The sequence below is a fragment of the Enhydra lutris genome, unplaced genomic scaffold (assembly GCF_002288905.1).
Source record: "Enhydra lutris kenyoni isolate GAN:26980312 unplaced genomic scaffold, ASM228890v2 scaffoldscaffold15, whole genome shotgun sequence".
NCBI classification, from domain to species: domain Eukaryota; kingdom Metazoa; phylum Chordata; class Mammalia; order Carnivora; family Mustelidae; genus Enhydra; species Enhydra lutris.
Genome location: NW_019154099.1, coordinates 9,645,595 through 9,658,791, shown reverse-complemented (window position 1 = coordinate 9,658,791; position 13,197 = coordinate 9,645,595). Strand labels below are relative to the sequence as shown.

The 13,197-nt window shown below is 38.4% G+C and overlaps 1 protein-coding gene across 1 annotated transcript in view; it reads right to left on the bottom strand.

Moving 5' to 3' along the window:
* Window positions 1–13,197, bottom strand: part of LOC111147002 (von Willebrand factor A domain containing 8) — a 335,372-nt gene that overhangs the window by 169,497 nt on the left and 152,678 nt on the right. The gene's annotated exons all lie outside the window — the stretch shown is intronic.

Genomic DNA, 13,197 nt, shown 5'->3' with positions numbered 1-13,197 from the left:
AAAGGAACTTCATAATTATTTTTACCCTTCTACAGCTTGTTTTTTTCTGTTTCATAATTTTACACTTACGTTTAGACATTACAATACAATATTAACCACTTCAGATTTGAAGAAAGGCATCAAAAGGAATAAAGGAAGTATAAAAACAATGACTTTTCTTATCAGTTCTTTGGAAGTATGGTTTTCAGTTACAGGCATATAAATATAATACTATACTTCTGTTTTAATCAAACACTCCTTTCTTCTCTTTCTATCCTACTTTCCAGTCCTTCAAAACAGTAGAAACCTAAATTATAACCAGTGTTTATAAATAAGTCTCAACCATATCTACTCTTGCCAGGAATGTCCTCATTTCCTTACCACTTATTGATGCTGAGAGTTGCTGTCCTTTTGTGGAAGACAGACTATTAAAAATGGAAACTGCTCCCATGCCAGTTCCCCATTTTCAAGTTTTCAAGTAGAGGGGGATTCTTTTAACAAGTGGGTTGTGTGAGAAGAGTAGAAGTGGTTAAAAAGCTAAATTCCATATATTATATGTTCTAGCAATAAATAACTTATTAATTTCTTATACCGTGCCAGACTCTATCCTAAGTATTTGCATGTGTTCTTTCATTTAATCATCATAACAGTTCCATGAGGGAGGTAATATGATTACTCCAACCTCACAAATCAAGATACCAAGACTCAGAAAAGCTAAGCAACATTTTCATGGTCATACAGCTAATCATAGGGGAACCAGGATTCAAATCCAGATCTGTCTGGCTCTGATGCTCATGCTTTTAGTCTCAACATAATGGATTATATTTCTTTCAGTCTGAAATTTATTTAGGTAAACTAGGCCTTGAATTTTCTCTTTCCCCACTTCCAGGAATCCATCCTAAAGAAATAGACAGATTAGGGAAAGGCATGGTGCTGAGCAGTGAGGACAGAAGAAGCCCAATAGAAGGAAACAGGCATTATTATTGGTATTTCTGCTACATCCTCAAATATCTTATAAAGAAAGGCATTCTATAAGCACTAATGATAGAAATTCAAATCAACCAAATGAGTATTTATTGAGTATCATCAAAGTCATAGAACTGTAACAGTTCCTCTAAGATAAACAAATTCTCAAAGAAATTATTAGAATTTGTCCTTCACAATTCTCAAAAGGAGGCAAGACACATATATACATGTGGAGCACAGAAGACAAGCCACCAGGGTAGATAAATAATTGTTAATTTATATGATACAGATTCTTTTTTCCCCCTTTCTTTTTTTTTAAGTAGGTTCCATACCCAATGGAACTCACAACCTTGAGATCAAGAGTCACATGCTCTACCAACTGAGCCAGCTAGAAGCCCCCTATGATACAGGTTCTCACAGCCTTAGAATCTTTCTCTCTTCTCTTCTCTTTGACTAAATATATCATAAGATGATAGATGTAAGAGAGGTTAAGGGGACTGGACTGATTACCAACTACTTAATAAATAGGACAGAGGTATATAGCACACATAGACAGTAGAAAGCAATTAAGATCCATTGTACATCCTCAATTCAGAGAGAAACACAATGAAATCAATGTTTAAAGAAGGTCAATATGACAACAATATGCAAAATATACTGACTGACAAAAGGAGAAACTGGCTCCCGGAGACGGGCTGTTTATTTATTCAACATGGAAACAAATATTTATTGAGTGCTGGTATGTGTCAGGAGAGAGAGCAGTGAATAAGGCAGATAAGGTTTCTGCTCCTATGGAGCTTCCATTTCAAGAGTGTGAAGACAGACTGGAAGGTAGATTAGAAAAGTAGGTAGAAAGGCAGCAAGATATAATTAGACAACTAAATAAATAAATGAGACAATGATCAAATAGCGATATTCTCTATATACAATTAAGATAGGGTGAGGCAATACCAACTGGGTGGTCATTAATATTGATTTAGAAGTGAAGACTTTTCCGTAGGTAACTGAAAGCTAAGATGTAAATGACAAGGAGCCAGTTCTAGGACGATTACAGATGAGGCATTCCAGGAGAAGAGTGGCTACAGCTGATCCCCTAAAGTGGAAATAAGCTCAGGATATCTGAGGAACAGCCAGTGTGTTCAAGTGTTGTGGGCAAGAAAAGAATATACAAGATAACTAAAAGTTAGCAGGGCTGTGGGGCACCTGGGTGGCTAAGCTGGTTAAGCATCCTACTCTTTTTTGGCTCAGGTCATGATCTTAGGGTGGTGAGATGGAGCCCTGCGTCAGGCTCTGCACTCAGCAGGAAGTCTGTTGGAGATTGTCTCTCCCTCTGCCCCTACCCCCTGTTCTCTTTCTCTCTCTAAAATCAATAAATCTTTTTTTTTTTTAAAGTAAGTAGAGTCTAATCAACTAAGTTTTACAAGCCAAGGTGAAGAAGTGGGACTTTATTCTATGAGATGGGGGAGGGCATTTTTTAGCAGAGAAGTGACATGAACTAATATAGATTATAAAAAAAATCACTTTGGTTAGGTACGGAGAGTGAATTATAAAGGAGGAAGGAAGGAAACTGGGAAGCCAGTTGGAAAGCTACTGCAAGAGTCCAGGTGAGAGATGGGGATGGCTTAGATGAGGGGGGTATAAATGAAGAAGGACGGATTCCAGGTGTTTTGCAAGTAAAGGTGACAAAATTGATTGATGGACTGGACACAGGAGGATAAAGGAGAACCACCAGAGATTAATTCTAGATCGTTCCTTGACCAAAAAGATGGGAAAGACTAGGGGAGGAAGACTTTCCTCCCACAGGAAAATCAAGAGCTAACGCTATCCTTTTCCAAAGCACTTATTATCATTTACAATTCTAACAACGTATTTACTTGTGTGTTATCCTATTCCTCAACTGTAAACATTAGCTCCTCGGGAGGCTTGTTTTGTCCACTAGTGTCTAGAATAGCGCTGGCACAGAGTAGGCACTCGGCTATTGGTCAGATGAATTAATGATATCTCCCTCTCTACAGCTGTTTATGACAGCAACCCCTGTCATCCTCAGTAGTTCTCATTCCACCTCTCAATTTGTAACCAATTCCTCTCATTTCTGCCTCCAAAATATATCTTAAGTCTGCCAAATTTCTCTGGAATCGTTTTAAACCAAAGGAATGCCATATCTTGTCTAGAACAGCGCTTTTCAAGCTTTGATTAGCAAATGAGTCAGCTTTGTGATCTTGTTAAAATGCAGACTGATTCAGTAGGTCTGGGGTGGGGTCAGAGACCATGTATTTCTAAGACATTTCCCAGTTGGCACCAATGCTGCTGGTCTGCAGACCATCCTTTGTGCAGCAAGAATACATACCTGCAATGGTCTCAGAATTGAGCTCCCTACATTCATTCATGTTATTTTGAATGTATTTTCCAAACCAATGCTGGAATAATCTTCTTAATGGATAAATTAGATCATGTCTTAGATTAAGAGTTAGATAAGCTCAACCCCATCTGATAGCTTCTCATTGCATTTAGAATAATATTGAAAATCCTTCCTGTGGCCTGCAAATTCCTACATGCTCTACCCATCCCTCCAGCCCTCCTGTTCACCCTTTTCCTCCCAAATACTGTTCTAGCCACACTCAACTTCCTCCAGTTCTTAAAAGAATCCAAGCTCTTCCTACCTCAGGGGCTTTGCACAAGCCCACCCTTCACTAACCATCCTAGCCATTCTCATTCATTATCTTAATTCTCTTCCTCACAAAGGCCTTTACTACCTTCTCATGTAAGTCAAGTCCTTCCTCATCTCCCATACTTACCTGTAATTTTCCTTCTTAAGCGCCAATAGATTTATATATGCGACAACTTGTTTAAAGTCTCTCTTATCCACTGTTCTGTGAACTGAAAGTGCCATGCAGGCAGAGGCCAGGCCTATTTACTGCTCTATTCCCAGAGCCCTGCACAGAGTCTGACACAAAAAAATGTATTCAATAAATGTGTGTCCAATGATTGAATGAATACAGAGAATTTGGAAAGTACCAGAAAAGGGAATAAATCTCAGTAAGATAAATACTGTGACCAAGTTTAAAAAGATAATGAATACTGGAAACTGTGACGAGTTATAGACCTGTAAAAACCGAACAAGGTTTGTAAATGATCCAATTTATACATTTCACCTACAAAAGAGTCAGTTACCAGAGCTGACTGTCAGACGGGCAAACACATGAAAGTAAGAACAATGGATCATTTCACCCTCTAGCAATCTTTTTGATATCTAACTGGATCTCTCCCCCAAATAGTTATAAGCCTAACATGGAAACAAAGAGAAGGAAAATATTTTCACATTTGCATGTCTACTACAAAGCTCTATAAGCTTTAAATGGCGTGCTACAACAAACATAAAATTTTAAGTAGATACATTCAGATGAGTAAAATGTGTTTGTTAATATATCACGTCTGTTAACTTCAATGACTCCAGAGAAAAGCAAGTATCATAAATGCACTGTAATGTCAGAAATATAGAGGATTTCCTGAAAGAAACAAATCACGAAAAACTACTATCAGGAGTTCCTGCTCCCTTCCCACCTCCAAAGTTACTGAACCAGCCAGGCTTTTTCAGACTGCTCTTGAGCAACACACTGTTATTGGGCCTTACAAGGACCATAAATGTAGGATGTGACATGATGTCCCCAGCTACCACTAGGGAGCTCTTCTGCTGTTTTCTTTATATTAGGGTCTTCGGAATGTCACCCTCAGCTGTCTTCTTGCTCCATATACTCTCTCTGGGCAATCTCACTTGCTCCCATGACTGGAGTCATCACACATGGCTCACACTTCTTTCCTAAGCTCCAGCTGAGATCCCCTGTCCCGAACTGCCGATTGAACTTCTGCAGATGTTCATACTGGACTCATTATGTTGCCACCGAAACCTATTCCTTTTGCTTTTTAATCCCAGTAAACAAGCGTATTGCCATGTACCCAGATGCTCAGTAAATGAATCTTGGAATGCTTTTGACTACTCCGTTTTTTCCCATGACCCTATTAAAAATGTCACTTGAACCTGTGTGGTCTCTACCTGCAAAATGTTTTTATTCTTACTTCTCACTCCTTTCTTTCCTTTCTCTCCTTCCTATCTTCCCTCCCTCCCTTTCCTAATTCATCAACTATTTTAACACATAATTTATAGGTACTGTACTAGCTGAGCAAGATATGAAGGTAAATAGAACAGCAACAACCCAAGGCCACACTCACAGCTTACAATCTAGTAGGAAACACAGACAAGTAAGCAACTATAATAGATAAATACCCATAGCAAATGTTGTGATATGGGACACCCAAGATGTCTGAAGATTTTAGCAAAGGGCTCAGGAAGGCCCACCACCCACCGTGATGTCTACTGGGGGACATCAAGGACTTAAAAAGGTAAAGGGGAGGAGGAGAAGGAGGAGTGTTCCAGGTGGAGAGAACAGTATGTGTGAAGACTTGAGGGGAACTGTGAGGTGGAGCACTGGACAGGTCTGAGAGAAGTCAAAAGCTAAAGCAGGAATGAGAGAAGAGAGTGGTTAAGAAACAAAACAAAAATGGCAGGTAGGGTCTAGCCTTGGAAGCCACTTAAAAGACTCAGGACCATTTCCTAAAAGTACTGAGAAGCCACGGCAGTACAGGAGTCATCGGATCAAATGCTGATTTTTGAAAAATCACTCTGGTATCATGATCTGGCAGAAAGAAAGGAAGAATGAAAGCACAGGAAAGCAGTTTGGAAACTCCTTCAACCAGTAGGAGATGATGGTGGCTTCAACTAAGAAGCAGAAGAAATGGAGGGATTTAAGAGATATTTAGGGAAAAGAACAGGATTTGGTGATGGACTGGATGTGGAGATGAGACAGAAGTCCAAGTTTCTATCTTGGGCAACGGGGCAAGTTGGGGCAGGGGGGGTGTGGCTATTTAGTGACAAATGAAACAGGGCAGGAGAAGTACATTTGCTGGGTGGGGGAGGGAAGTCTAGTTTTAAAAAAGACAGTTTAATTTTGGCTTTGTTTACTTTGAAGTGCCTGCTTCCCATATCTGCTCCTTCCTCTCCAATGCACTGTCCCTACTCAAGGGCAGCCCATCTTCTTGCTCCAACTCTCAGAAAAGATCCTACTTGGTGACCCTCTTCGGGACTCACAACAGGCCAGCCCACAAGTTGTTTAGTTATTTTTCTAAAACAGAGATCTCATCAGGTCATTCCTGACTTCATTTAAAAGCTCTGATAGTTCCTTCGAAGAAATGCTAAAAGCATAACCTCAGAGGGATTTCTGTAAATATCCTGAGCAAAAAGGAACAATTACAGCGATTTGCTCTTTCTCCCATCCAAGTAGTAACCAGGCCTGACCTTGCTTAGCTCAATTTGCTCTTTCTAATCGTAGTTTTCGCCTAGAACAGAAAATCCCAGGATTACTGTAATTGAATAAATACATAAATAATATCTTATTTTTCCATCATAAAAGTTATACATACTCATTTTCCTCACTGGGAAATGGAAAAAACAAAACATTACCCAGTGTGCAACTGCCAAAACAAATCTGCTACCATTTTCATTTTGTTCCTGTGAATATTTCTCTTTACTTGTCATTATTCTCTATGTAAAAATGTGTGTTCTTTCATAGAAATTAGCATGAAATAAACAGTTTTTACATCATTATTAACTCTTACTGAGGATAATACTTAGTGAGTGAAAATTTAAACAGAGAAAAGGAAGCTGTGAATGAGAGATCCAAAATAATACACATTGTCTCCAGATACCTCGATGGCTCAGTTGGTTAAGCTGCCTTCAACTCAAGTCATGATCTCAGGGTCCTGGAATCGAGTCCCACATCAGGCTCCTTGCTCAGCAGGGAGCCTGCTTCTCTCTCTGCCTGCTGCTCCCCCTGCTTGTGCTCTCTCTCTCTCTGACAAATAAATAAACAAAATCTTTAAAAATACAATCTGTCTCATGAGAATGGCCTTTCTTTTACATTACTGTTCTCACTGTGTTCTTTCTGACACTCTACTAGAGAGAAGGACCTTCGAAGAGGTAGGAATCCGATGGCGCTTTAACTATAGAATTAAGACAAGTAGGGAATATATTATGTCCCACAGATAGGAATCAAACCAAGGATAGGAAGTAAACAAGCTTCCAGTTTCTGTGAGAGAAAATACCAGGGGCCATGACTTTAAGAACTTTGCAAGATTCTGGGATTCTTTCAAATTCCTCAGGTTTATTATTTTAGTTATCCTGTTTCCTCAGAGAGATTAGCAGTGAAATCCTTTAAAGGAAAAGGCTGTAGTAGACTTGTCTTCCTGGACAAGAAGACCATCAGAACTTGGAAAACACCATCTGTATTTCATCAAGGAGGAGGAGGAGAAAGAAGTAGAGCAAGGGAAAAGACCTAAAGAGGAATGGAGAGCAGGCAAGAGAAGATGAGTCTAGGGATGGGATTTGGGCTAAGAGTAAATGTCTGAAATTAAACACTGAAGGATCCCTGCATTAGCAGGTAAACTAGCAAGCTTCTATGTCAGCCCTCTGTAAACACACTCAAGTATGCACTTTTTTTTATTTTTAAAGATTTTATTTATTTGAGAGAGCGAGCATGAGCAGGAGGAGGGGCAGAGGGAGAAGGAGAAGCAAACTCCCTGCTGAACAGCGAGCCCTATTTGGGGCTCAATCCCAGGATCCTGACCTGAGCTGAAGGCACACGCTCTACAGCTGAGCACCCAGGCGCCCCCTCACTCAAGCATGTTCCTAATCAACCAACAGCCTCCAGAACTTTTGTGCTTCCACATCTTTGCTTATGCTGTTTGTTCTGACTAGAACAGCCCATCCTTCCGCCACTCAGCCATCTTTATCCACTTACTCCTTAGCATTCTGATGAAATGTCTCACTTCCCGGAAGTGCCTGACTCCCATTCACTTCTCCCCTTCTGCTCTGAGCACCAGAATGGTTTTCTCCTTTGGATTCCTAAACCACTATCTGACAGCATTCAGCACACTGTACTCTAGTAATGGGTCAGGTGCCTGGGCAAGAGAACTGGCTCCATGAGGCCAGGATCAGCCCCCAGTCCATGTGCCTCCCATGGGCGCCTCACATATAACCTGCAGGGAATAACTACTAAAATTTGAGAAAAGAAAGTAAGAAAGGAAAGGGAAGTCATGCGATGTGCTCCTGCTAAAGGAGGTAGAAAGCTGTTCCGGGAAGCTTCTGCTCCCTTTGTGCAAACAAAGAGGAGGAAGCTAACCTTTATGGAGCTCTCTGCTGTACACATACACACACCTTCAGTGCTTAATCACTTGAATCCTCACGCCAGCCCATGTGAGTCGAAGGTAAAGCACCTGTTTCGGAAAGATGCAAACTTAATTCTAAGTAGTTAAGAACCCTGCACACGGTAGGATTTGAAGGCTCATCTATTCTGACTGAACGGACTGGGCTGTTTTCTGTTTTGCCATACTGCAAAAGAGAATGTCAGGAGGTTGCCTTCCTGAACTGATGTGCATGGGAGTTTAGATCTTGATGTCACAGAGTCAATTTCAGTTACTCCAAGGTTATAATAGCCTAGAACATGAGTCCAGGAACTCCCTGTATGAAATCCAAGGTTCAAGAGGGAGAGCAGTGAGAAAGTCAAGTTGGATCTTTCCTTCTGCAGTAATTTCTAAAACAGACTCCAAGCGAGTGTTTACCACTGCTAGTGTTCACTTCCCTCACGTGTTTCCCTGAACTTAGGGCATTCCTTCCAGTTTGCCCTAATTCTTTAATAACATTCGTGGAGTCAGATCAGTCTGTATAATATGTATAGATGATTTCTGCAGTGTCCTTATTAGGAAAAAGTGTCCTTTTTTAGAAAGCTACTATATGATTGTCATTAACAACTACCAACAGCAGTAAAAAATAACAAACTAAAGAGACTAGTATTACAGTAAAACCAGGAGAAATAAATTACAGCTGCTTTTTTTAAACCCTAAAATGTCCACCAAATGTTGAATTTTCTAATTCCTTGCTTCCACCTGAAAACCTTAATATACTAGCAATTAAGAGACTTGGATTATGCTCTCTGCTTCATCTGTCCCCAGATCAAGGTCTTTACCACCATCTAAGCCTAGATTTGCTCATTTGAATATAGAGGGCCTAGACAAGCTGATCTCTAAACACTATTTTTATTCTAATATTCTGTAATCCCATAATAAAATGTGAAATTACTGCTCTAGGAATCTCTGGAAGTCTATTTTTCAAATTCTCTCAGTGAACATACATTACTTAGGTAATCAAAAAAATTTTATTAAAACTGAATAGTGAACGATAGTACACATTTGCACAAATGTCTTCCCTGTCACAGAGCCAAGGAACAGTACCCAGAAGTCAGACGAGAAGACATACATTTCAACTACACTACGAGTTTGCATGGCTCACAAATACACCGCCTTATAAAGCTCTCTGTCAAAGTCATAACCTCTTTTTCAAACAGGAATAACACAAGCCACATCCCTGCAATTTCTCTTTGAAAGACTGTGTTGCTATAAATGGCAAAGGTATATACTCTTAGGTAGTTGGTCATTAGGTCTGACCAAAGGAGCCATGACAAATGCTGTGGGGGAAAAAGAATCAATGTATGTGCAAGAACAAAATACAGATTCAGAATAAGTGCAGGAAAAAAATTCTCTACGGAACACTGGATCGACAGACTAAATGTTAGAGAGAAGGTGGCAGAATGGTAAAAAAATTCCAGATTGCAATTCAAGCAACTTCACTAAGCAAGGGGTTGGAGAAGGGACACAACACAATATAACATAAAATAAAGATGAATGTCACTGTATTTGATAAACCCAAGTATTTCGTGGGCTTGGGACTCCCAGGCTGCTGGGGCTACTAGAAGCACAGCATACTTTGTTATCAAATTCCCGGCTGCCACTAACCAGCTGGGTACTACAGGCAAGAAGATTTCAGGACAAAGTGTTCAGTCCCTTCCAAGACACTAGACAATTATGCTGGCCTGGCAACATGGTGTATTTCTGATGCTGCATGGTAGTAACCTGCCAGGGCTCAGTTCAAATGATTAATTAGCAAAATTCTCACATTCTTTCATTTTGGCAATAGAATATTCACAGTCTTTCAATATTAAATAATTCAACAAACATGACTTTACCAGAAGAAAAACTAAGTCCATGGTCACGGTAAGCCTATGACTAACAGGTGGAATGAGATACAAAGAATTATATGGAATTATATAGTAACAATGTGCATAGAGTTCTGCTTAGTTGGCACTAAATATATGTTTACTGATTTTCATTGTGTATAAATATCTTAAAGTCAAAGGCTATGAAGATCAGAAAAGAAAGCAGTTATTTCTAGCCTGGAAAAAAATAGATATGGCTTGGCGTCATTGTACAAGTTAATCAGGAACTTAAATTGGTTTCACAAAATATACTCTACAAAATATTTCCTCAGAAGTTTATCAATATTGATATAATTCTGAATAAAATGTTTATATTCATGAACATTTGTTAGCACCTCTCAGGATAAAGAGAACAGGAGGGTGTAGCTTTCCTTTTTCAAAGAGACTATATATTTTCTTTTGCAGCTAAATACAATTACCAGCCTTTGTTTAAATGCTGATTGGAATAAACCAACTGTAAAAATGACACTTTGGAGATAACGGAAGAAAACTAAAAATAGGGTATGAGAGCATATTCAGGGATTATTATCAATTTGCTAGGTGTAATAATGAATTGTGGGCATATTAGAAATAAATATTGAGATATCTGTGAGGAAAATGCATTATGTAAAAGAATAATGTATGAAAAGACAACATAAAAAGTGTCGGAGGAATAGATAAAACAAGTTATTAATAGATAAATAAATATTAATAGATAAAACAAGCTGTTAATTTTTGAGGCTACATAACTAGTACAAAGGGGTTTTATATACTCTACTTTTTTTTTTTTTTAAAGATTTTATTTATTTATTTTGACAGAGAGAAATCACAAGTAGGCAGAGAGGCAGGCAGAGAGAGAGGAGGAAGCAGGCTCCCTACCGAGCAGAAAGCCCGATTCGGGGCTTGAACCCAGGACCTGGGATCATGACCTGAGCCGAAAGCAGCAGCTTAACCCACTGAGCCACCCAGGCACCCCTATACTCTACTTTTATACAGAGTATGTGAAGCATAGTCTTGGCCTACTATAAGCACTCAACCAAAGTTAGCAATTACATAGTATTATTGTTGTTGCTGTTGTTATTACTGTTACTAGTGTAAGCATTAGTGTGCTACAGTGAAAAATAAGTTTGAGCTTGGGAGCCCTACCTCTGCCATTAACTAGCTAATACAATCTTGAGCAAATATTTTAACCTTTCTGAGTTTTAGAAGGCTAATTTGTAAAATGTGGAACATAAAAATATTTACCCCAAAAGGCTGTTAAATGAGATTTTAAAAAAAAGGAAATTGGAAATTATAAAATGTACAAATACTACCATTTTTAACCCTTACTCATAAGAAACTTCTAATTAATTGTACATGAAATCAAATATATATCACAAAAACTTTAAAAGAGTGACAAATACTATAAAATCTCAGGAAAAATCAAGATTATTTCTATTTGGGGAAGACTTAAGAACGGCTTCACTGAGGAAGAAACATCTGAGCTTTTGAAAACTGGCAGGATTTTCCTTGGCAAAGACAAGGGGAAGCTCTGTATGAAGCAAACAATATGAAAAATGGCAGGGGGGAGGGGGGACAAAAAGGCCTGGTTTACTCTGGGTGGGTAAAAAACTCAAATTTGGAAGAACTAAAATTATAAAAGGAATTTGGAGCCAGGTCACAGTTTGTTTTGTGTGTCTGCCTATGAAAGAGATTTTATCTGATAGGCAAGGAGGAGCCACTTATAACTTTAAACAGGAAAATAAAATTAAAAGTTACTTTCTAATGATGGAACTGAAAAGAATACCTAAAGAATCAGCACTGTAAAAACATGAAACACATGAAAGTCAGAGACAGAGAAGATATCCTATATGAAAGTGAGCCAGAGCTGAGTTTTCATTTGATAATGAAGACATAACACAAAAGAATTTTGTTAAGAGCAAACAATATGAACTGTGGAATCCAAGGAGAGCCTAAGTGTGAAAATTTCACCAGACCGCTATTATTGGTAAAATGATACAAAGGGCTGGCTCAAAAATGAAGAAAGTAACAAAAACAAAAACAAAACAAAACTAAACAAAAAAAGGAAGGAAGGAAGGAAGACAGGAAGGAAGAAAACAAATCTGGCAAATTACTAGATTATATTCATTTAGAAGTCATTGTGAATTATTATGTCTCATTAATACAAATTAAAAGTTGATGACTTGCTTTGTAATTTTATCTAACATTATATATAGATACTTAGATTTTTATCCCCTAAAATATCACATATTAGAAAAATAAGTCTTATGTAAGGGGATACCTGAGCATTTTTAGAACACTATATTGCTGGAAGAGTTCTTACTTCAAATATCTGATAAAATGCAACTGTCTCTCAAAAGTCAAGCATTCTTACATAAAATTGTAAGCTTATTCTTAGGGAGTTTTTAAACAACATCAAAAAGTATTCACCTGTAGGTTGATTCTATAACCTCAAACATTCACAATCAATATTTTGTGTACCAAACAGAATACAACCCCTCTATAAATCAAAAGAAAAGAAAATATGGGAAGAAAAGAGTGGGAACAGAAGAAGCATCACTGAGTCAAAAATAAATAAGAATTTCTCTTTTTCCATCTCAGTAAAGATAAAATAAATAGAAACTCATGCTATGATTTAAAAAAAAAAAAAAAAAAAAAAAGCCAGCCTGAGAACTCCTAATTGCACGAAAGGCACATGCGATGTTATAGTCATGGAAAGTAATGCACGTAGCAGCACACGTAAGTCATGCTACAGTATGCAGCATTAGTCCTAAGGGGCCGTGTGTAATTTCCGGCACCTATCCCTTCTGGCTGACAGGGAGCAATTCTGCTTCTCTTACTGGAAAGTTGCCGCACTGTGCCATAAAATCTGACACAGAAAATTGAAAGGATAAAAAAAACACATCAATTTACTTCACCAAAACAAGATGTGGGCTACTTCATTTTGCAGTGTAAGTGATGTTTATGGAACTGTTTTCAGCTTCCCAACAGTTATAAAACCTTGTCTAATATCAGGTTTCTTCGAAAAGATAGTATTATATGGAAAGAAAAGGTGTGATTAGGCTTATGAAGATGATAAACCTTGAGACACTTCAAGATCACCACTTACTCT